This window comes from Hippopotamus amphibius, chromosome 11 (genome assembly GCF_030028045.1).
Source record: "Hippopotamus amphibius kiboko isolate mHipAmp2 chromosome 11, mHipAmp2.hap2, whole genome shotgun sequence".
In the NCBI taxonomy this organism is placed as follows: Eukaryota; Metazoa; Chordata; class Mammalia; order Artiodactyla; family Hippopotamidae; genus Hippopotamus; species Hippopotamus amphibius.
Genome location: NC_080196.1, coordinates 93719463 through 93742642, shown reverse-complemented (window position 1 = coordinate 93742642; position 23180 = coordinate 93719463). Strand labels below are relative to the sequence as shown.

General features: G+C 36.4%; 1 protein-coding gene across 1 annotated transcript in view; it reads right to left on the bottom strand.

Moving 5' to 3' along the window:
- DCC (DCC netrin 1 receptor) overlaps positions 1 to 23180 on the bottom strand; it is a 798936-nt gene that overhangs the window by 574119 nt on the left and 201637 nt on the right. The window lies entirely within an intron of this gene.

The window sequence follows — 23180 nt, the reverse complement described above, 5'->3', positions numbered from 1 at the left end:
AAGAAGTTATCCAAGAACATTAAGTAGAAACAAATATATTCAAATTTGAAATTCTGGAGATGTCAGAGACATCGGGTGTGTGGGTGGTGTGTGTGTGTGTGTATGCATGTGTGTACCTGTGTACATGCATGCACCAGGGAAATGCATTGGAGTCTCACCTAATATGCTGTGTGAGGTGATACAGGTATAAACCAGGATAAGTTCCAGAGAAGGGGGGCAAATTAAGCCATGTTAAGAAGGAGAACTATAATGAGTCATTTTGGGCTGGGTAGAGCGATGGGGAACAGAAGTGAGGGAAAGAATGAGTCTAGAATGATGTCCAGGGTTTCCATTTTGGTAACTGGGTTGGGTTGGTGGTGGTGCCCTGTGTTGACACGGAGAACACAGGCAGAAAGCAGCTTTGGGAGAAAGATGGTACGTTTACTTTTGGTATGTGGGGTTTTACACGCCTGTAGGACAACCACAAGAAAATGTCCAGTAGGCCTTGGATATACTGATCTGGAAGTCAAAGTAGGGGTCTCGGATGGAAGTAGAGATTTAGGAGTCGTAGGGAAAGAACAGCTAAAACCAAGAAAGGGGACTGGATTGCTCAGGAAAACATGATTGAATCGTCAGTCTCCCTTGCAGAGAGGGAAAATTTAGAGTCCAGATTTAGTAAGTAAAAATACAGGCATCCCAGCTAAATTGGAATTTCAGATAAACAGCAAATTAGTACATCTCAAATACTGCATCAAACGTGCTCATACTAAAAAATGTCCTATTGCCTCTGAAATTTAAATGTTACTAATTAAGCTTACTAATTAAAATACAGGGTATCCTGTATTTTGTCTGGTGACCCAAGTCAAATTATACGAGAACTATAAAGATTCCATTTCCCCTGGCAGGAACAGACTTCATTAACCATATTTACAAGATAATGTTATTAAATTATTTAAATCTAGCTGTTATGGGTTGACAAGTGGATGAATAAGGAAGGGGTGAGGAATTGAATCCAAAATTTAAAATATTCTTTCGAGATCTTTGCTAGGATGGGAAGAGGGAAAGATAGGGGAACACCTACAGTGGGACCCAAGGCCTCTTTAGGAAGTAAAAGAGGGAAAGAATAGAACCATTAGAACAAGAGAGGGTGGGATGCTGACTCGGAGACACAACTGCTCCATCTCTACTCACCCACTGCCAAACCCTTTGACAAGTCTCTGTGCTGTCTGTATGTCTTCTCAAGCTTGGTTCCTCTGTCGTGTAATCCCTTCCCTTTGGCCCTGCCTGATGTACTACAATTCATCCTTGCATACCTAAACCCTTTGTAAGAAATGTGCCTGGCCACCCTCATCAGGGTTGTTAACTACTCTTTCAATCCACACTCTAACAACCTCTACCATGATGTTTTAAACTTTGTATTGTAATTATTTTAATATCCCTGACACCTCCTGAGACAGCTTAAGGACAGGAAACTGCTTTACGAAACTTCATAATGCCAAAGTTTAGCCCAATTCTTGGACCAGTGTAGATGGTTAATAAATGACAGAAGAATAATATACACCCACCTTGGATTCCTTTATTCTATTTATATAGGCTATAACAACTGCAAATAGGGCAATTGCAAGAATCTCATGCTTACTGGACAAAATAAAATTTAAGATCTATTCAAATTCCAAGTATAGATGCATTAAATAGCTATAGAAACATAAAGATATATATTGCACCATACATCATACATAATTTACACCATCTAGTTTTTTACTTTCATAAATGATATAGAACAGTGCTTCAGTTACATTGCTGGAAAAAATCCAGTCTCTTGTATTTCGTTTTCTGTTGTTACTTAAGGGACATATCTCCATAAATATACCAAATACAGTTTTTCAAGTTATCAGGAGGTGAACATACTGAATGGAATAGATTAGTCAGAGGAAAATCTAAAGCATCAGAAGAGGAGAAAGCAGCAAAAAATTGAGGTGGTAAATGTAGGAGAAAGTACAGATATACTGGAACTTGGAGAGTCAGACCTTGCAAAAAGCAAGACACAAAGAGGAAAGTTTTTAAAAATACAAAACCTTGAAATGACCTGAAGTCTTTCCACTGCAAAAATTATTACCAAGAGTACTGAAATAAAATGACCAAATTGAAGGTCCCATTCAAAATTTCACTGTGCATATTCCACCCTTGGTCACCTTGGCAAAACCTCCCAACATTTTGGGTAATCATATTGTCATGAAGAAAACCAGCTTCAAATCAAACAAATAACTGACAACTGGCCCAACCATATCCCATTAAGCCCGCCTTGGGAAAGGTCTGCAGAGGAGTTTGGGTTGGATTTGCTCCATAGCAAAAGAATAAGGCAGTGAAGGAAAATAATAGGTTTTATGTTAAAAAGGTTTTATGTTAAAAAGGTTAAAATCAGGCTGGGACTGCCTACCTGTATTCTTATCTTGGTGACTCTGGTCTAAATAGCCAAAGTAATAAATTATGTGATTTCCACATTGTCAGGCAATTATTCAACTCACCAAAGCTTAAAACCATAGAAATGTGGGGTACTGGATGGGGAAAAGTTAGTGACTCAACTAATTACAGAGGGATTTAAGCAGCAGACTTCTGAGATCCTTTCTCTGCCTGCCATCCCATCTACAGGCTGGGCCAATCAGAGGGTGGAGTAGAGTCAGCAGATAACAGAGCAGAGGGATACGACAAAGATGCTCCAGTGGCTATTGAGTTTCCTCTTACATAGAAGGGAAAATGGTCATCAGTGACAAGCTTACTGGAAAACTTCAGGTGATTCAAATGCAAAGGCTTAATAAAGACACCAGTGACGTGTGGACCAGATTAAGTGACACACCTAGAAATCAGCAATAAAAGGAAGTCATGAACACTGACTATCCAAAAGGAGCAAAGGGAGGAAAAGAGTTTCCTACCCTGAGATCAACAAGAGCAGGACTAAAGAGTTTCTCCTTGACCAAACCTTAGCCAGGCTCCTCTGAACTCACTTCTCAACTAGGCCCTGACTTTGGGGCTTCCATGTAAGTCTCAGTATTGTCCAATTTTAGCAAGAATCTCCCACCCTTGGTATCTGATCACCCTCAATATCTGATTAGGTTCTGCATCTCCACTATCCCCCAGGTGATGTCTGATCACTCTGGTCTGTCTTGAGCAAGAATCCTCAGGTTAGCCAGAATCTCCCCTGACCCCTGAAGTTTTCTCTTAGTAATTTTTCATCCACCAACACCACATGCCCCTGACAACCCTGATCCTTCGCTATAAAACCCCACTTTTCCTTGCTGTATTTGGAGTTGAGCCCAATCTCTGTCCACTACTACAAAATGCTATCGTAGTAGCTCCCCTGCCATTCCTAATCATCAAGTGCCAGAATGAATAACTTTTTCTTTAACAGTGAGAACAATAGAAAGGGGTCCCCCTGAAACAGCGGTACTCATGGAGGGTACAGCCCAGTGGGGAGTGAAAAGAAAAGCCCCAACCTCACTTTCCTTCCACCCTCCTACCTATCTTCTCCTGCTAGTGCTTCCCATTGGGCAAATACGCTAGAAGTCAGCTCATGATAAGACTGCCTATTTGATGCAGAACCAAGGGGTCAGCCTCCCATGACACACTTCATAGCAGAGATGGACAAACTTTGGGTTTGGGGTGGGGTAAACAGAGAATAACTTGATATTGCTCAGGATATTAGCCAGCTAGTTTGCAAAAGTGTATGGAATGTTTGAGCAATTCAAAAACAGTACAAAAACTATTTTTATTCTCTTGGGTGTTTTAAAGCATAAATAAATAAATGCTATCCTTCTGCTACTTGTTTTTGGAAAGTAAATCGTTCAAGTTGTCAGAGTGTATAAGCAATGTCTCTTTCTTCATGGCCACAGAATAAAGTGTTCAAACAACCTTTTGCTTTATGGCAAATTTTAGCTTTATAATAGCAAGGGGAAAAGGTTAGAAAGGCTTCCTTGTTTACTCTGGGAAATAATTTATGGATTTTTTGGAAAGAATTCCTAGCAGTCTATCTTGGGTATTTTGAAGTTCTTTAGCAATGGAGAGAAGCATTTCTGGATGATGAGCGTGATCTAACTTCACGACTCCCTACAGATCTGAGTACATCAGTATGCTTTATTGAATGTACTAAGAAAATGCTCCTGGCTTACAGATTAACTGGTTTATGAAAGGAATAGGCTCATGGGTAGTTTGTACATTGCACTGAGATCCAAATTCAAATGCAGATCACTGAGCTAATGGATTTAGTGGGAAGAGAACTGAATTAGGAGTCAGGAAACTTGGCTTTGGGCACCGAGGTTTGGGCCTAACATTAAGAAGTAATATGATTTCAGATGGGAAGTGTAAATTCTTTGTGACACACTCTACTTTCTCTGTAAAAGTTATGGTTAGTTTATTTCCAGTGTCTTTTTCAAAATAACTTAAAAAAATCTAAATTCTAAAGGCATTCATTGAAACAACCATATACCCTTTTGAAGAATAAGAAACACAGAAAAAAGAAAATACCTTTCTCTAGTAATATTTTTTCTGGCCATATTTTTAAATCTGATTTTGAGATTCACAATTATATGATCATAAAAATTTACTACAGAAGGTGCAAGGGGATAGTATTAGCTAAATAAAAGGGATAAAGTTTTGGCCCTGTCTTTGCTTAGAATTTTGCCCTTAATAAAACTGTGGAGCGTGAACACTTTTATTTGAGGGAGGGAGGGAGGGATCTCCCTTTTGTCCTTTCATGGTACTTTTTTAAAAAACATTCAAGTATATTCTTTCTAACCTCTTTTTCTCAATATGGCCTAGAACTCCAGCACTGTGTCTATTTCTTCACGAATTTTATTCCTTATAAAGATCTTCTCTGAGATAATACTGACATATCACAACAGAGTTTAAAATATTACCTTCTGTGATAAACTGAATAACGGCCCTCTGCAAATATTTAATTCCTAATCCCTGCAGCCTGTGACTATGTTATCTTACATGGGGAAAGAAACTTGGTAGGTGTGATTAAGTTCAGGATCTTGAGATGGGAGATTAGCCCAGATTATCCAAATGTGATAAATGTTATCACTAGCAAGCATCCTTATAAGAAGGAGGCAGGAAGATCAGGGTAAGAGAAAGAGATATAGGGATGGAAGCAGATGTCAGAGAGGAAAGAAGAAGCTACACTGTTGGCTTTGAAGGCTGGAAGAAGGGACCATTAGCCAAGGAATGTAGGTGGGAAATGAAAGCAACAGATTTTCCCCAAGAGTCTCCAAAAAGTAAGGCAGCCCTGCTGACACCTTAATTTTAGCCCAGTGAAACAGATTTCTGACTTCTGGTCTCCAGAGCTGTAAAATAACATAATTATGTTGCTTACAAAGTTCGTGGTAATTCATTTACAGCAACAATAGGAAGCAAGTAGAAATTCTAAAAATATTTTAAATAAGGTCTTTAGGAAAGACCTAAAAACTCCATTAACCAGAGAAACAAACATATAATTATTTAATAAATCTCTGATGATTTCATATTCTATAAAAGAAAGAAGTGTTGGTACCCATAAGTCTCCCAAATACCACTAATTCAGCTATGAGTTCTATTGACTTGTAAGGCAGTAAGTCCCATGAGATACTCCTAAACTATGCTTCTGAGAAAAAAAAAACTGAGATTTGAAAAAGAAAATACACACACACACATATTTATATATGAAACAGAATCGCATAGGTAGACAAAAGAATACAAATGGTTCTTTCTATCACCATTGCAGGCACCCTCATGAATTCATAAGAATACCTTATCTTTTCTGTTAGATTTTATACTATTCCATTTTTTCTATTAACAAACATCAGTAGGCAAAGCATAAATTAATTTTTAGATTCAATGTCATTAAATGTCTTTTTTGGCTAACTATGATATTATAAACCATTTCTGAACTTCCCTTCCCTTGGGTCATCCTTCCTGAATCAAAGTACATTCAGGATGGATAATCTTTGGCGTCTTTCCAAGTCTTATTAAGCAGGGCTTCTAAGAAGGGTAAGATGGAATTTACTATTGATGGAAATGGCTATTTATTCCCTCTATGCTCTCTACCTCTAAATATAGTCCTCTAACTCCACATATCATACCATGTTACAATTACTTATTTACAAGGCCATCTCTGTCCAGCAGAGTCAATGATGAAACTACGAGTTTTTAAGGTTAGGGATCATTTTTATGCACCCTTGTATCTCCCAAGCCTGTGCCAGATAAGCACTAAATAAATGTTTTTAGAATTAATTAATCTTTGCATAGACTAAGATTATAACATACTGGATAGTGCTCAGGGAATCTGGGAAAAATACTAAAGATAATCAGAAATAGCTGTCAATATTGAACAACATACACTAGATAACAGAAGCATGGCTCCAAAGCAAACATATCACGGTTTAAAATAGAAGTGCTTACCTTGGGCCAAATGGTTAAGAGTTGAGTATCGTTTTCCCTTTGCATTTCCACATTTCCCTCTCAACCTGGCCTTCACAACCTCCTCCTACTGAAGAGATGTCCTAATGCCTTCATCCTGCTCCACTATTCCCCAGGATACATTCCTGGTGTGGCCTGGGTCTGTCTTCAGACTGCTGTGTGTTTTGTGCAGTTTCATCCCTCTCTTGTTCATCAAATTGTACTCGATGTGCAAGAATTTGCTCCATTCTCTTGCTTTCTGCTTTAATCACTAAAGAAATCCGTTCTCACTTGTTAATATATGTGTTGATTTAATGTCATTCTCCTAGGAAACATCTTTGACACTGCGGCTTTCTTAAAAAATAACTTATTTGTGTGCAGCATAACAAAACTTCAGATTAGTGATACTGTATTGTAGAATATATTTTAGCAAGTCGTTAATGTGCCCTCAATTAACATAAGCATATATTTAAGGGTAGCATTGGTCCTAACTGCAAGAATCTATGAGATTTTACTGACCCCTCTGTAAAGCCAGCAAAATTCAATTTTTGACCCACTTTATGCTTTCCACAAAAATATTATTATAAAATAATATTACTCTATAACAAAAATCCTTTTAAGCCTATCATTTATTTACTTCAAACATCGGTCAATCAATAAATTCTTGATTTTGAACAATCCCTTAGTGTTCACAGATATTGCATTTACTTGTCTTGTGAGAGTGACTGTGTTGGAGGGATAAAAGGGGGGAAGTAAAGAAAGCCAAGCTACAAATTTCATTTGTCAATAAAGTCAGTTGAGAGTATAAGATAATATTATAGAGCTGGGTCCACTGCAATGCTCTAGGACAGTTTCCAACAGTGGCTGAAATGTGATAACGTTTAAACTGAATACGTCATTTTGATTTTGGAGTCACTGGATAATGAACTGTGGTGAACCATAGTAAGTGATTTTTAAAGATGACTGAAGAAAAAACAGATGAGCTTCTTAAATGGGTAAAATACAAAGAATAAAGAAAGTATGCTAATTAGTAAAGAAGAGAAAGAAGGCCTAAAGCAACATTAAAAATGTAAAACTTAAAAGAAATCAGGGACAGACCTGGAATTTGGAAGCTATGGGTCTCTAAACCTATTTCTGCTGGCAATAGAAAGTGTGATGATTTATGCAATTCCTTACAAATGTTAAATTTTTTTAATTACAGGAAAAGGCTTCAGGGATATTCATTTGATAAAAATTTTCCCTCCTTAATCTGTCATTCTGTAACACTGAGGGATGTGTCATATGCAAAAACTAGAAACATTCAGAGGTCTGTGGGTGTGGGGTCCAGGGAAATTTTAATCACCTGTGTTGTTTATAAGGACATGATTACTGCGATTGAGTTTAGGGTGTAGATGGGGAAGAAAGAAGTGGAAGAGGGTTGTACATACCACAGCTAGGATCCAAGAGCATGCATTATTTGAACACCATCAAATTCCCTCAGGAGCACTGCTTGAATAATTGATGTCCTCTCACTAATATTAAACTTTATATGCATATCTTATTCCTGATTAAAGTCCTTGAGAGCAGGAATGATACCTTTTCATGTTGTTGTTGTTGATTTTTGGAAATTTCTTTGGTGTCCAGCATAAAGTCAGTAGAGACTTGGGTAGGGCTCAAAAATGTGTACACATAAATCTCAAGTTTCAGAGAAGGTGTACAGCTGCAGCCAGGATTGAGAATCACTGCCAGAAGTACCCCAGCTAAACATTTTTTATCACTCGACAATTACCAACAGCCTTCTGAAAGTGCACAGGAAGCCCATGTAAATCTTCTCAAAGTATATTGATTTCTTTTGTAAACCGGATGCATAGGGAAGCCAACAGATACATCTTGTTCTGCTTGGCACTCATTTTAGCATTAGTACTATTACTGATAAATAGTATTTATTATGAATCCCCCATGTACCAGGCAGTGTGATTTTTTTTTTAATTATACCAAGTGCTTGAAAAAATTACAAACAGAATTTTATTTTCCACATTTAAAAGTTTAAAACAATTAAGTTTAGAGGGCTAATAACCAAGAGCACAGAGCAAGTGAATTCATTGGTTTAAGTGACTTCCATCTCCAGTGAAATTGGTTTAACATGAGGCATTTTTGTGGGTATGGCTGAACCATGGATGCTCAGAAAGGCAAACCAGTTTCTACCTACTTACTTCCCTACTATTTACAAGATCTAATTCAGCCAACCAAACACCAGAGGCACAATCCACAAAAGAAAGAAGTGATAAGCTGGACTTTAAAAAACATCTGCTCTATGAAAGACAGTATCAAGAGAATGAAAAGACAGTTCACAGATTGAGAGAAAATATAGCAAAGGACACGTGATGAAAGATTGTTATCCAGAATACACATAGAGCTCTAGAAATTCAACAATAAGAAAATGAACAACTCAATTGAAAAATGGGCAGAAGACTTAGACACCTTACCAAAGAAGATATACAAATGGCAAGTAAGTGCATCAAAAGACATTCAACATCATATATCATTAGAGAACTACATATTAAATAATGAGATACTACCACATACCTATCTGAATGACCAAAATCCAAAACACTAACAATACCAAACACTCGGGAGGATGTAGAACAACTGGAACTCTCATTCATTGCTGGCAGGAATGAAAAATGGAACAGCTACTTTGGAAGGCAGTTTGACAGCTTCTTACAAAACTAAACATACCATTACCACATGATTCAGCAATTGTGTTTCTTGGTATTTACCCAAGTGAACTGAAAACATGTTTACACAAAAACCTGTACAAGGATGTTTGTACCTATTAGGTGAATGGATAAATAAACTGTGGTACATTCAGATAATAGAATACTATTAAACATTGAAAAGAAATAAGCTATCAAACAAAGAAAACACTAGGAAAAAATTTAAATACACATTACTAGTGAAAGAAGACAGTATGAAAAGATTACATACTTTATGATGCCAACTATATGACATTCTGGGAAAGGGAAAACTATAGAGACAGTAAAACAATAAGTGGTTACCAGGAGTTAGAGAGGAGTGAATGATGAATAGGAGAACACAGAATAATCTTAGGACATTGAAACATATTCTGTGTGATACGACAGGGGTGGATACAAGTCATCATACGTTTGTCAAAATCCATAGAATGTACAATACTGAGAATGAACCTGAATATAAACTATGGACTGAGGGTGATAATGATGTATGTCAATGTAGGTTCCTCGATTATAACAAATGTACCACTTTGATGAGTGATGCCCCTAATGGGGGCATTTGTACAGGTGTGGGGACAGGAAGTACATGGGAACCCTCTGTACTTTCTGCTCAACTTTCCAGGGAACCTAAAAGAAGCAGTTAAAACATACAGGCTTAATTTAAGATGTTCTTCGGTTGTGGCTTAAATACATTCAAATTAAAATATTTATACAGCTCTTTTCTGTACATAATAAATAGACTACAACAGATTTAGAGGAGACTGAGAAAAGAACAATGTCCATTTGCTCCATTTATATTGTTATTAAATTAATTTAAATAATGTGACTTTAAAAATTGCCTCTTGAGTGATCAGGTATATAAAATTGGCCAATTGTCCCTTGGAAAGACTTGGGCTACTAATCTGCCTTGTAGATTGCAAAATCCATGGGGAAACACCAGACTGTCCTCAAATACATCCCTACTCTTTCTTGTGAGTGTTCCCCAGAGCCGTCTGCCATATAAATGTTGTTTATTGCCTGGATGTTGTTTTAAATGTTTGAAAATCCTGTTTTAGTTATTTAATTTTCCCCCAAAAGAATAATGAAAGCGTAAATCACACTAAATTAAATTATCTATGCAGGAAATGAGGAAGACGCAAATTATATAAACCTGGTAATAGTTAGGACAATTACAACCGGTATGATTATCTTATCTTCAGAAGATACTGAAAGGATAACTAGTGATATACTATTCCACCATATCAAAGATTGTTATATCTTCTTGAATGATCAGTCTTTGCTACATTTTCCAGGCTCACACTATAAGGTATAGGAGGGTCCCATGGCATTTGAGTCATGAAGATTGTTGTTGTAAATCTAATGTTAAATTATGAAGATAGCATGACAGTAATATGACGAAAATAATCCCATTTTACAGAAAGAGAAGTTAAGCACAAACACCGACAAGATAGAGGTGATATTAAAACTGCGATAAGAATTAAAGGATCACTGTAAATTGTAATTTTGCTCAGGGTGTATAATAACATTTTTATGGTGTAATTTAAACCTACTGAGGCACCTCCAGATTGCTGCTAACAGCACAATTGTATTTTAGCCTAAACCTGTCAACACTCACAAAAGCTCCTGATTGCTTCTGTAGACCCAGTATGGGGGGGAAGGTGGGGGAGGCAGGGAGGCAACAGCACAGTTCCTCTGAAAAACAACATTTACTTAGTGATCATTTTGGAGTCCTGCAGACACTGTTATGTAGTCTGATGCACCTTTGTCGCTTTCATAGTGTTTGAGCCCTTTAGATCAATCAGCTCAAATTTCTGCTCCTAACACACTGAAATGTTTGGTTAAGCTGACAAATTTGTGTGGTAAATATAACCGCCTGGCAGGAAGCTTTCTGTCTGCTTTAGTCAATGCTTTGAAATAAATCCAGCCAGAACCATTTGTTCAGGCAGCTTTGAAAGTCAGTGATACAAAGGAATAAGCTATAGGTCCTGTCTGTAGTGCTGTGTTTGAATGGCTCAGTGGATAGAGAAAGACCAGTGCTCTGGAAGGTCCAAAGGACTCCACAGGCAAATGGAACTGGCAGATACAGGTTGGACTCAGCAGGAAGCACTCAGTGTATTACGCGTGAGAATTTGGGCCAGGTCAAAGAGGCAGCAAGCCCAGAGGAAGCAGTCAAGCAAGCCTGTGAACCGATGTACCACTTCAGGGCACTGCTCTAAGAGCAGCAAGTGATGGGGAGGGATGAGGGGATGCACAGACACTTCAGCTCTTGTCTCTAAGGCTTGTTATCTAAGTGCTGAGAATAAATGTCCACAGGGGCTTTGAAATACTTCTATAACTCACCCATGTGTCTATTTCTTAATTCATTTAAAACTTAGCAAACATTTGATGAGCATGTCCTCTTTGAAAAAGAACACTGGATGCTACTGGGAGGGGATGTTGAGCTAGAGATCTATTTGGGACACCTAAACAGATAAAAACAGCAGAGAAGAAAATGGTGTAAGAAACCTGAGAGAGGCACAGATACAAGGCTACCTGATTTTAAATAAGTGAGAACTCCAGGTTGATTCAAAGTGATGGTTAATATATAAATGAGTAAACTGGTTCAGTTTATGAGAATGAAAGTAGGCTCAACAAAAGCTAAAGCTATACAGAATAAAAGGGATATTTGAACTGAGTAGGATATTTTTTACACAATCTATGCAGTAACTTAAATTTGTATGACCTTTTAACTTCCCCATCACTTTTATATACCCTATTTTATATGGTCATTATGACAGTCCTAGGGTATAACTAAGAGAAATATTATTCACCCATTTTGCAATTGAAAAATGAATTTCCTGAGATATCGAATGACTGTCATGGTAGGAAAATCATATCTTGAATTTGGGTCTTCTCCTTCCAGGTACAACATGTGATTTTTTCCTGATCATGTAGTTTGTAGTGAATATTGTTAAAGATATGGGAAACACTTAAGGATGTTTGTCCCTAACAAATGAGAATACGACTTAGAGGGAATAAATTTACATTTCATTTTAGGTATTGCTGAGCTGTTTGAAGTATTTTTAGTGATAATATACTCCTTTTTTAATTAAAGCTAATTAAGAGGAAAATATCCAGAAAAAGAAAACGTAAAATAAGGAAATTAAGAACACAGACAACTTAAGATATAGGGAAAGGGAAAGGGTATATCGCACTCAGAATATAAAAAGACTACATTGTATGAACAGGTATCTCAAGTTCAGGGATAAATGGGAAAATAGCCTGATCATTATATATATATATATATTTGATCTACTTCAAAGGTGCATCACCTTCAATGCAGGATCAAATAAACTTCCCCCAAATAATATTCATCTATAACTATGGAAAGTCTATCCCATATCATGTGAACTAGCTGAGCATACTTGAACAATTCAGTGAAAATTTCTACACTTGGGTATCTTCCCTTTATCATGGGAATGAGCATATGTGCCCATCTGCCTCATTGTTTGTAGTAATAACACCAATTGTAATGGCATTTTACAATTTCAGCAACAACGATATAACATTGAACTAATACTAATGACAATGTAGCTGCATATTTGGAGAAGAATAAAACATTTAATTAATATGTTCAGAATTCTTAGTTATCGTCATATGAAATGATACCTGTATATCTCTTATCTGAAAGGAACTTGTTTAGAGCCTTCTGAACCAAACTGTACTTGGGTGTCAGAAAGCTGATACTCAGGTGTTATCACGTGGTGATGGTTTTCAAAGACTTAATTTATTAGAAGGAAAAATCAGTCAGTGGAGGTGTAAGACATGCGTCAGGGCAGCAAATAGACCATAGACCATTTGCAAGTTTATGCAGACACAGCCAGAGAGAGTCACTCCAAAAATGAGAGAATTTGTTTTCAATTAAAAGAGAGTATGGTGATTCTTGGTGATGACCTAGAGGGGTGGGATAGGGAGGGTGGGAGGGAGGCTCAAGAGGGAGGGGATATGGGGATACATGTATAAATACAGCAGATTCAGTATGTACTTTGTTGTACCATGGAAACTGGCATAACATTGTAAAGCAATTATACTTCGATAAAGATCTAAAAAAAAAAGAGAAAGTATGGGATGACATGAATGAAATTTGAGGACATTGTGCTGAGTGAGAATAAGCCAGTCACAGAAAGACAAATACTGCATGATTCCACTTACTTGAGGTATCTAAAATAGTGAAATTCATAGAATGAGAGAATGGAAAGGTGTTGGCAGGGGTTGGGAGGAGGTGGAAATGGGGATTTAATAATCTTTGGGCATAAATTTCAGTTAAGCAAGATGGATAAGCTCTGGAGATCTGCTATATAACATGGTACCTAACGTCAACAGTAATGTATTGTACACTTAAACATTTGTTAAGGAGGTACTCATGCTAAGTATTCTGACCAAAAGAAAATTTTTAAAAATAATAAAGAGGGAATAGGAAATTCAAGTTCTTGAAAAATTTCCCTTAAAGCTTATATTTGGGGGATAACTTGATGGGATAAGAAGGATGAGGTGAGAAATCCAAAAATACTGATGGAGAGAAACAGAAAAATATCATGTGGATTAATGTGAAGATAACAATATTAACCTCCAAAAATATAGAGTGAGATGGAAAATGTAAGTTTTTCAAGGACAGAAGCCAGCAAATGGTGCCCTAGTACCTAGCCAAGTGTCTGTGTAAGTAGGTCCTTAAGAAATATTTGTCAAATTGATGAAGTGTTCTTGACTATTAATGATGGAGATTTGGCCATCTAGTTCTTATTTCTGCAATGAAAATAAACCCAAATTGAGACTAAGGAGATGGGAGAAGAAGGAGTTTGAAAAAAGGAAAGTCAGCCTGTATTTTTTTTTTTCTCTCCAAGTTCCCAGATCATTAAATGAACTGTTTTGGAATAATGAAGACAGAACCTATTACTATCAAGGTCTTAGACTCTTAGAGTCCTGCCTCCTTCACACGTTGGTCATCCCTGTCTACCATGCAGAGGGGTCCAGGACTTTGCTGAAATCCACTCTGAAGGCAAGAGAAAGTAGTCAACACATTACTACATGTAGCCAGGTCATATGAATTTCAGAGGCAAGTCTCAGGATTAATTTTCAGAAACTATCAGCTGTTGGTATTCCTTACTTCCTATTCACTAAGAAGTAACAAATTCGAGGGAGGGGAATTAGAAAAGCAGAACTGAAACACGTAATAGGAAACGTATTAATGAGGAATGATTTCCTGACTGTTCTACCTGTTCTTCATCACAACCTTCTAAATTACACTTAGGGCTGGTTCTGCCCATAAGGAAAGAGAGAAAGAGGAGCCTTTTCCCACTTTCAAGAAATGCCCTTGAAATCTCTCTTACCCAGACAGCTTCTGTTTGTTTTCTTTTTGTCTGAGTCCTGAAAAGCTTCAGAGTCAAGAACTCTTCCAGGCTGTGTGAGATACAGCACAGATCATTACAGCAGCTTCAGCCTTTCAAGCTGCTCCCAGTATTTCAGCAATAACTTGCAGTGTGAGATCTCCCTTCCCGGCTTCTGGTTGAAGTCTAACAACCTAGATATGACTTACACAGGGCAAGAATGATTAATCATCGCATTACAGATGAAGAGACAGGACTTGGCAAGAGCCATGTCTGGAATAAAACCCTGATGTCTGTGACTATTAATCCAGTGGTTTCCCCACTATATCACAGTGGAAGCATGGCATGGCCTGAGCTGGTTCTGCACAAAGGTTAACAGCATGACATCTGGAGGTGGATCAATCTGGGTTTGAATCTTGACTCAACTATTTCCTAGCTGTGTGACCAAGGCAATTTACGTAAGCTCTCAGGGCCTTAGGTTTCATACCTGAAATATGGATACAATGATGATACACCATATCATGTGAAGATTAAAGGAGATATGTTACTATTAAGCCTAAGGTCTGGTCTAACTTAGCCTTCAATGGATGTAGCCTTTGTGAGTGTGCTGACAAGAAGGGAAGCTACTCAGGAGCTGGAGCAGAGTCACAAGGCTGAAAGCAGTAGGAAGTAGGTCTGCCCCAAGGGGTTCACGTTGGGGAGAGGAAAGAACATGAATCTGAATCCAGACTTGGATGCTCATTAGCTATGGAGGCAAGCCATTTACTCTTTTCTCAATCTCAGTTTTCTAATTTGTAAAACAGGGATTGGATGCATACTTTACAGAGCTGTAGTAAAGAGAAATATAAATTCATGTGAAATACATAGTATGATGTCTGGTGTACAGAAGGCACTCAATAAATGATAGCTATTATTATTCAATATCATTCATAATTGTAGGAGCTCCTCTCTCAATCCACTCCGTGTCCCAATTGTTCAGAATAAGTTACACAGATACACATACACACACATACTCAAACACACACACTATGATAGAAGAATTAGTGGGTAAGAAACTAACCTAAGACTTCATTAAATATAATGGTTTTGGTGAAAGAGAAGGACCAGAAGTAATTTCTAGGGAGTCTTGTAAAGTTAGTGTGCACTACAATAAAAGTCATGATAGCACACAAAATAACGGCATATTAAAAGTATTTTACATATGCTGAATTAATAAGAATATTAATCATAATAATATTCTTTTAGAACTATTCTCCCTGTTTTAAAGACTGTATGTTGCTAATATTATTTTACTTGATTTAGCTAAAATACCTACAAAGATATATTTTTGTGCTTGTTCCTTAATAGTAATTAAAATAAAAGTTAGATGTCTTTCTACCTGTAAGCGATTGGAGTTGTTGACTCTTTTTACGTCATAGGTCTTACCTTCATCAGTCTCTTCCAAATATGTCCCAGCTATCTCTTTACAAACATCACCACAGTGTGCTCTACATTTGAAATTCAGTAGGAATCCTTTATGGATTCTTGAACCTACAACTTCAACCAGAAGATTGTTCCAAACTGGCCAGGGGCTTCAAAGGACCCCAGAAGCCAGATGTAGAATAACTCTCAACTCTGGCAACACGTATGGGATGGCCCCTTCCACCAGATGTATTCTACACTATCCTCATAAACAGGGCTGAGCCCAGTTTCCAACTTCCAGGTCGAAAAGTAATAAAATATTTGAAGACTTACATGATAAGATGGTTGCTTTTCATGTGCCTCTCTCACAGGAGAGTCCAATATCTGTGGTTAAACCTCCACTTAATGAGATCAGCTACACTCTGATAAACTTAGAGAAATCCCTAAGTGGACCAGAAAATATTGCTGTATTAGGTCTCCTACTACCCTCCTTACCTCCAACTACAGGGAATGTTTTGTTATTTTTATCACTGCAGTCTGATGCCAAGGTACTCATGCTTAAACAACCAAATTTAGGATTTGGACAGTATACAGTATAAGGAGTTGACTAATACAGTCATCCCTAAGTATCTGAGGGGGACTGGTTTCAGGACACACTCCTCATCCCCCACATCCTCAACCTTTGAAGATATGGAAATCCAGGGATGCCCAAGTCCCTTATATAAAAATGGTGAAGTATTTACTTATAACCTACACATCCTACTACATACTTTAGATAATCTCTAGATTACTTATAATACGTAATACAATGTAAATACGTAAGTAGTTGTAAATACAATATAAATGCTATTCAAAGAGGTGCCTTGCAATATTCAAGTTTTGCTTTTTGGAACTTTCTGAATTAAAAAAATAATTTCAATCTATGTTTGGTTGAATCTACAGATGCAGAACTCATGGATACTATACCTGTGGGTGAGGAGGGCCAACTGTATAAACATGCAGACATTTTAAACTACTCAAGAGCACATTTCTACTTAACTGACATAAAAAGATTTCTGTGGAATATGTTATTTTACATAATGTTTTAATAAATTTTGTTTTTACAAATTAAAGATGTTTTATGTTAAAAGCTACTTGCACTAAATCCTCTTTTCCTGGGGATATCTTAAATTATATGTAAGTAAAACTCCTGGAGACCTGAATTCCAAATATGTTTCAATACAAATATTCCAGGCTGATGCAATGTCAAGATACAACAAAGCTAGTCAGATAACTGCTGCTCAGCAGAGTGTTTTTGATGGGACCAATGGTAGGAATCAGATCCAACAGGGCCAGGACTCAGGTGAGGCAAATGTGATGACTCTTGCAAAAGCATGGTCAGACTATCTTTATTGAATATGTTATTATTTTGTTCATCAAGAATGTTTGCATTGATCTTGATTTCTTAAAATATAGTATTAAAGTATTATTTATCCTAATTACTGACTTTGGGGGCATTCCCTTAAATATCATACCTGAAGAAAGTACCTCATTTTGGCCCTGGATTGGATCACTGGTTCCAATTTTTCACACACCCATATCAATATATTCCTGGTATCTTTTCAAGGTGAGTGGGAAGTAAAGGAAAAGTGAATTTTTAAAAATATAACAAATTTACCTTTGTATAAAAATCATCTACCTTAGACATTACTCATATAAATCTTAGAAAGGTTTTTTTTTTTTTTTTTTTGTCAAAATCTAAGTTCATAGTTTCAAACAAAACAGTAGCACCAACAATGGAAGGTTCTGGAGAGACTAGGAGGATAAACGTCAAATTTAGCAGGACTATGTGAGTGATCTTCATTTATAAGTAATATACTGCAACAGAGTAACACTTTATCTAGCATTGTGTAGACATTTGGTATTCTAGGAACACACATATTTTTGATAGCTTAATGGTTATCAATTCAAATGCCCCCAAGAAAGTTGATGAGAAGCTATCACATTATTTACCTGCCTTCTTAAACAGCCTAGACTAAAATAAACAGAGAACTAAAGTAAAGCCCTGGATTCTTTAAGTTTATCATCATGAATAGCATATTAAGTTGTAATATAATGATTCCATCTGTAGCTATGGGGGGAAGATGGAGTTGTTGATCCACGGATGAAGTGGCCCTTGATCTAGCAGTCCAGTGGTTCTCCTGTATCACACTCACCTGAGGGAACACAGACTGCTGGTCCCCTTCCTCTACTGTTTCTTTTTCAGGAGGTTCAGGGTGGAGAACAATTTTGCATTACTAACATATTCCCAGGTGACTCTGCTGCTGGTCCAGAAACCACACTTTAACAGCATTGCTATAGATTTTTCTTTTATCCTCCTCCCTCACCTGCCCCCCTCCTCCTTCTTCCATTTAATAGATTTCCTATCTATATCTTCTTCATCTATCACTTATCAACGTTTTCCATATGCTCTTGCTTGTAAAGCTCTTGCAGAAAAAACTGGGTCTTCTCCTCTTGCTTCTTCAGACAAAGATTGTGCCTCTAGACTTCAGACTTTACTTGCAGCAATCACACAGCCAGTTTCCATGAAGAACCAGGATTGGAGTTCCTGGTCCTGAGTGATTCTGCCTTTAACTTTTGGGCTTAAGGAACTGGGGACATTGAGGTGTCATTTCCTATGAAGGATGGATAATTTCCAGACCTTCCTAACACCCTCAGTTCCCTTCCCAGGCTTTCAAATTATCACTCCCATCTTGAGGGGGCAAATCTGGTTCTTCAGTCATCCACATTACCAAGGAAGCATCTCTGCTTCCACCAATTTTCTCACGCCTTATGTAAAGTAAGATACAGAAATGTTACTCACCAGAATGACATTTTTCTTGCTATTTATAAAACCCAGATTTGTTGTCAAACTTTGATATTTTCATTAGCCATCACTTCCAAGTCCTTTAAAATCTACAGTAACAACATAGAGAAAATCTCCCCCAGTTTTTCTGAATGTTAAAAAATAAAAATAAGAAAAACACTCATTCTTTTCTCAGAGAATTTAAATTTTAACTGTACCTATATATATGGGCTCTGTAAATTATATAGAAAATGTTTTCACAAATCAAAGGAACACAGAAGTTGTGGTATACACACACACAAAATGGAGTATTACTCAGCCATAAAAAAGAATGAACTAATGCCATTTGAAACAATATGGATGGACCTAGAGATTATCATACTAAGCGAAGTAAGTCAGACAAAGGCAAATATCATATGATATCACTTACATGAAATCTAAAGAAAAGTGATACAAATGAACTTATTTTCAAAACAGAAATAGACTCTAGACATGGAAAACAAACTTATGGTTACCAAAGTGGAAAGGCGGGGGGGAGGGATAAATTAGGAATTTGGAATTAATAGATACACACTACTATATATAAAATAAACAGCAACGACCTACTGTATAGCATGGGGAACTATATTCAATATCTTATAATAACCTATAAAGGAAAAGAAACTGAAAAATTGTATATATATGTATATATAAAACTGAGTCACTTTGCTGTACACCTGAAACATTGTAAATCAACTAGATTTCAATTAAAAAAGTAAGTTTAAAAAAGTACAATGATATAAACATAGATTACAAAAATGTTTTTATTGTTTGTATTCATGAACTTTCAGTCATAATTTCCATATATTTTACTAGTCAGTCATTGTCTTTACATGCCACCTCTTAATTCTGCCAGTGAACAATTAAAATGGTTATTAGGACATAGTTATAAGTATGCACAATTATTATAATAGATAGGATGAAAAATCAAAGGCAAATGCCCCCCAAATTTTAGATAAAATTTATGTGGTACCGAAATACTAATATCAATGAGATCTAAAGGAGGAAGAGGCAGGAAAAATAATGACATTCTAAATTCCCCACCAAGTTATCATATTTTAAAGTACAGATTTATGTAACTATTTTTATCTAGTTAACTGCCTATAAAATCTGTAAGAGTTTCTACTTTCTTAGTCACTCTAAAAATTAAAATTAAAAAATCTAAACAAACAAAAACTATACAGTAGAAGATATAAACAAAGAAAACACCAAAATGGTATTAAAAGCCAAAAGTATAAAATAAGGCAGAGGAAATAATCACAACAAAAATAATCATTTAAATGCTTACTCTGTGCCAGCCAATATACCAAGTGCTTTAAATCCACTATTTAATTTAAATCTTCATACAAATTCATAATATAGCTAGTTAAGAACACCAACATTCAAAGTCAGATTCTGTTTTCTCAAATATCTCATGACAATAATTTAAATTGTGTGTGATAATAAATAAAAGTGAAACCCTCCTTGGAAAAGGCAAAGTATTTCAAATTGGGTAGATATGAACAAACACAGAAGACACCTTTATGCTATTAAAAGACATACGTCAAACAGTCTTTATGTACTAAACAGAATAGCATTAAAACATAAAACAAAAGACATCAGCAATAAAATGGGGTATTTTTAGAAATAATGTAGAATTATAAAACTACTTAATTTCATGAGTGTAATAAACTTGAATACTAAAACCAACCAGATTAAGAAAGAAAACAGAAAGTCCGAAGTCTAACTCATTCTGAAATATACAGCAAAATTCCTATATTCTGGTTAACTGAATTTCACAGAATATTAGTATTTTCATGTTATTATGTTTTAAAATGCCTATCTTAAGTCAAAAATCTACACAGTGACAAAATTCTAGAGGCAGTAAATACTTTTAAAAATCAGAAGTACAAATTGTAACCATATATAGAAAATAGTATAGTAAAATGCTAATAGTATACTAGTATGCTATTTGTGTACTGTTTATATACTCTGTGTACTACTTTTACTATTTGTATATTAGTCTATATTTTTAAATGTACCTATAATTAATGTGTACGTGCTTCTTTCATAAAATTTTATTTTAAAGGAGAGCAAATATAAACCTATATATGTATATGCATATGCGTGTGGATATGAGTGTGTGTTTGTGCATGTATACATACAGGTTAGAATATTTAAAAACTATAACACTGCCTCAGTCATCAATTCCTGGACTCTGTTTTTTATGAGATTGCATGAATTTGGAAAAATCTCCAAATAATGTCTTTTTTAAACATTAAGCAAATATCAAGAATGATGAAGTGTTCCTTTCACAAACCACTTTAAATCTCATACTCCAAAATTAAAGTCATTTATATTTCTTATTATCTTTCTAATTTGTGAACTCACTTGTGGGGAACAATATCAATAAGTTTACTACCAGGTATGAAAAGAAGTCTAACACTTTGTCTTTTCTTTCTTTTCTCTTCTTTCTTTTTTTTTTTTTTTTTTTTTTTTGGTCCTAAAATTACCTTTAAGCTTCAGGAGCATTCTGCTAGGTATAGTATCCTTGAATTTGTTGAATATGATCATGCTCCAATTACTAATATCCTTCATGGACATGAATTTGATTGTGTCCCTTTTCACCCATCATGTTTCTGAACTGAAAATTTCTCATCTGGTCTTACTATTTTATTCCTTTGATCATTTCCGTTAACCTTTTAGGCTTTTCTGTTTTATGGCCTTAATGGAAGGTACTGTATAGAGCCATGAACTCTACTCCAAGTAAAGAAACATTATTAGATCTGTCCAAAGATTTAACAAAATTCTATAATCCTGTCTGTTTCAATTTTATAATGGTATCTTTGGCTTTTGGTTGACCTTTTGAACTGCCACTCTACACAGGACTATCTTCAAGAAATAGTTGACATAGATTCAGATGTCATTTTTTTTTTTTCAGACAAAAGTAATAGAAGAGAGAGTACTTCATTTACCAGCAGAGTTTCAATTATATTTCCCTGGATACACTGCCTTATACTTGCCACAGCTGACATTTATGCTCTATTATTTTGCTTATTTGCACAGCATTACAAAGTGTTCTTGCAGGATACATCCATCTCACCAGTTGAACCAGTTTCAGAGTCATCTGCAAACTTACAGATCTGTCTCAGTGCAGTCATCACTGTGCATCTTCCTTCCCATATCCACTTTTTTCCAGTAGATATAACGGGAGCCATGGTAGAGTTTTTGTTGGTTTTTTTTGGTTTTTGTTTTTTGGATTTTACTCTACTTTTGGCTTATTCCAGCCTCATGCTCTGATGCTAACCTTGTGTATGAGAATGGAATTTCAAGCACTTGAGCAAGTGCTACAGGTGAGAAGACTAAGTCCACCCTAACACTGTCTAATCCTACTCTTACTTGCCACCTTGTTCCCTACCTTGACTGTTCTTCCCCTAGTCCAAATCCCTCCCTTACACTCCAACTCTGCTAAAAGGTCTATGTTTTCGTACATGGCCTGTTAACCCTACTTCTGTTTGTTTGTTTTGATTTTTGAATGTGAATGCCTTGCCTTACTCTTGTTAATATCTCTTGTCTTTTGCTACCTTCCAGATTGGTTTTCCTTTTCTTAAAGCATTGGTTATGAATCACCCGGAAGCCTTACTGAGATACAGTTTCTAGGCTCCAACTCTAAAGATTCTGATTCACTAGGCAAGGGCAAGGTCAACAACTTTGCATTTGTAACAGGCTCACAAGTGATGCCAATGCTGCTGGCCTGGAGACCACTCTTTAAGAATTACACAGCTTCTAAGATTTCTATCTGTTTTTTGCTTGCCAGAAGCACACCTTGATGATCACCCTCTGACCAACTCATCTGGGTTGTCTTGATGGACTTTTCTACATCTAAGGGCCCTATTCCTTTCTCTGACCACTGTATGAGAAAGACAAATAATACCGACTCTAATTCTGCTTCCTAAAATGATGATGGTGGTGATGATGATGGTGATGGTGATGATGATGATGGTGATGGTGATGGTGATGGTGATGGTGGTGATGGTGATGAGCCCCAGCTTCCTTATCTTTAAAGTGGACATTAAACATGGAATAAGAAGAATATCCCTCTTACAGATTTTTGAGACTATGAAATGCGAAAGCCAGCACTTTGCACAATGCCTGTCACATGCTGTGGGCCCGATAAATGTGAGTTATGAGAACATCAATGCAGATGGTGACGGCAAAATATCATTAACTTAACAGATTGACCGATTCATTAGTTTCTAGGGATATAATAGTGAACAAAACAGATAAGGACTCTACGCTGGTGAAGACAGAAACAGCAAATGAGGACATAGATAATAATAGATTGTAATAAGTGCTACAAAGGAAAAAAATAACAGGAGCACGGAATACAGTAACTGAGAGAGGCTGATTTACTCAGAGCAGACAAGGATAAAC